The 3,477-nt window shown below is 29.4% G+C and overlaps 1 pseudogene; it reads left to right on the top strand.

Moving 5' to 3' along the window:
- Window positions 1-182: 182 nt before the first annotated feature.
- On the top strand, window positions 183-3,124 carry LOC113848838 (annotated as a pseudogene).
- Window positions 3,125-3,477: the final 353 nt, after the last annotated feature.

Raw genomic sequence — 3,477 nt, 5'->3', positions numbered from 1 at the left:
CTAAGGGAGAATTAGGAATTTTTCTAATAGGTGATCAAAATGGTTTTCCTTGGAGATGGAAAATTCGTCCACCGGGTTTTATCAATTTGCAAATTCTTCCTCAATATTAGTTAAAACAATGAAATTGGCCGATATTAATGACAATACTTAGGTAGCATAGATATCATTATGGGAGAGGTTGATCGTTGAAAATGATAATTGATACAACAGAAATACAAGATATCCATTTTTTTTTCAGATTGGAATCTTTTAAAGAGGTATATGGAATTCTATGGGTATTTGCCCCTATTTTTATTCTTGTATTAGGAATCACAATAAGTGTACTAGCAATTGTATGGTTAGAAAGAGAAATATCCGCAGGGATACAACAGCGTATTGGACCTGAATATGCTGGTCCTTTTTGGAGTTCTTCAAGCTCTAGCAGACGGAACAAAACTACTTTTCAAGGAGAATCTTATTCCATCTAGAGGAGATATTAATTTATTCAGTATCGGACCATTCATATCAGTCATATCAATTATAAATAAGCTATTCAGTAATTCCTTTTAATTATAACTTTGTTTTAATCTGACCTAATATCGGTGTTTTTTTATGGATTGCTATTTCAAGTATTGCTTCCCATTGGACTTCTTATGTCAGGATATGGGGTCAAATAATAAATATTCCTTTTTTGGGTGGTCTACGAGCTTGCTGCTCAATCGATTAGTTATGAAATACCCATTAAACTCTATGTGTGTTATCAATATCTCTACGTGCGATTCGTTGAGACAGAAAGCTTTTCGATACTATTGCTATACTCCCCCCTTTCTTTATAGTGCTTTCTAGTAAGGAAGGATAATAAATTGATATATATCCTTATCATTATTCTTTTTCGAAATTCGGATTGAAGAATTTAATCAGCATAGTTATATGAGTGAAATAAAACAGCTTCTATTGAATAGAATTTATTAATTCTATATATATTACTATATTACTTATAGTTATATATTACTTATAGTTAATAGATAGTATGAGGAGTTAAAATTGCAGTCAAAATATTGAGTCTCATTTTCCATGTATAAGAATTAAGTGAAAAAAAAATTCTATTCTATTTTTCAGTAGAAGAGGTATTTACCCCCAAGGTTGGTTGATTAGTCATCCTGTCTTGAAGCGGGCACAAAAGAAAAACCAACCTTTTTTTTGAGTTTTCACTATCATTTGTATGAATTATCATACATGTATTAACATAACTAAAGGGGTTTAATAAAAAAATGAATGGATGGGTAGAAACACCAAAATACACAAAGGATTAGTAACGCAAATTTTTTTAAATATCCAAAAAGCATTTATACATAATAGAAAAAGAATACTAATTGGGGCTTTAAGTTGGTAGAAAAAATCAGGCAGTACTCCTACAATTCCGATCCAGAGTATGCTCCATCCACTGATTAAATAAATGACTATCAGGAACGAAATAATCCTTACTTTTGTTTTCATTAATTCACTTTTTTTTTGAGTCCCTTTTTAGTTGCACAAAAAAAGGCTAGGAGCGAAAGAAAAAGTGATACCCTTTTTCTTTTTTTTTCTTACATCTATATTCTAGGAAGATGGAATTCATGTCATAATTCAGAAAACGAATGTATAATTCTTTTTTGTAATCGAAAATGATGGAGAAGTTATTGAGAATTCTATAAAGAGTATTTTATTGAAGAATTCAGTTATTACTCAACAAATTCCAATTTTTTTTTAAAGGGATAAGATCAATTCAGAAGTACTTTTTGTATCTTTTATTTATTCAAATAAAATTTGAAATGTATTTTTCTTTATTATTAATTTTTTCATTAAATAAAACAAAACAGACAGAATTCAATTGGTCTAATTCAGAACCGTCCGATAAAATCGAATCTTATCCATTTTATAAATATATCAAGAGATAAATAATCGGTCTGGTCCTTAGATTTATTGAAGGCTTAAAAGGAGCCGTATGAGGTGAAAAATCTCATGTACGGTTCTGTAATAGAGATGGGAACAGTAATGTTATCACCGACTAGGATTATCTAACAGCTTAAGTACAGTTGATATAGTTGAAGCGCAATCCAAATATGGTTTTTGGGGATGGAATTTGTGGCGTCAACCTATGGGTTTCATCGTTTTTCTAATTTCTTCTTTAGCAGAATGTGAAAGATTACCTTTTGATTTACCAGAAGCGGAAGAAGAATTAATAGCGGGTTATCAAACCGAATATTCGGGTATCAAATTTGGCTTATTTTACATTGCTTCCTATTTAAACCTATTAATTTCTTCCTTGTTTGTAACAGTTCTTTACTTTGGTGGTCCGAATATCTCTATTCCGTACATATTTGTTTCTGAATTTTTTGAAATAAATAAAGCATATGGAGTTTTTGTAACAACAATTGGTATCTTTATTACACTAGCTAAAACTTATTTGTTCTTATTCGTTTCTATCACAACAAGATGGACTTTACCTAGGCTAAGAATAGATCAATTATTAAATTTTGGATGGAAGTTTCTTTTACCCATTTCTCTCGGTAATCTATTATTAACAACTTCGTCTCAATTGTTTTCACTATAAAAAACGGACCTTCTATATTCATAACTTGTCTCAAACAAGAGAAGGAAAAAAAACAAAAATAATCAGAGATATTCACGATATGTTCCTTATGATAACTGGATTTATGAATTATGGTCAACAAACAGTCCAGCTGCAAGGTACATTGGTCAAGTTTCACGATTACTTATCTCACGCAAATCGTTTACCTGTAACTATTCAATATCCTTATGAAAAAATAATCACATCGGAACGTTTCCGTGGTCGAATACATTTCGAATTTGATAAATGCATTGCTTGTGAAGTATGTGTTCGTGTATGTCCCATAGATCTACCGTTGTTGATTGGAAACTGGAAACTGATATTCGAAAGAACGATTGCTTAATTACAGTATTGATTTCGGAATCTGTATATTTTTGGTAACTGTATTGAGTATTGTCCAACAAATTGTTTATCAATGACTGAAGAATATGAACTTTCGACTTATGATCGTCACGATTGAATTATAATCAAATTGCTTTGGGCCGTTTACCAGTGTCAGTAATTGATGATTATACAATTCGAACAATTCAATAAAATTAAGTTAATTATAATATAATTATAAAATCTTTTTCTAAAAATAAAGATTATATAAATCAAATCATATTCGATATATTTCTATATATAAATATATGTATTTGATAATATATATGATAATATAATTTGGATAATAAGAAAAATGTTATTAAAAAAAAAGAATAAATCTTAGAGGTAGATATTTTTATATTAGATATTCTATTAGTAGAAATATTCGATACATATATTATATATATACTTTAGTTTTCGTATAGTTTCAAACTACTCTTTCATAGAAAGAATGGAATGACATTGATCCTATAACTGTACCTATAGCAATTCACACTTATTATCTTAGGATTTGATTGAATTCA

This window comes from Abrus precatorius, unplaced genomic scaffold, assembly GCF_003935025.1.
Source record: "Abrus precatorius isolate BTA unplaced genomic scaffold, Abrus_2018 Scaffold85, whole genome shotgun sequence".
NCBI lineage: Eukaryota > Viridiplantae > Streptophyta > Magnoliopsida > Fabales > Fabaceae > Abrus > Abrus precatorius.
The sequence above is the reverse complement of the archived record's forward strand: the minus strand, read 5'-3'. Positions and strand labels throughout refer to the sequence as shown.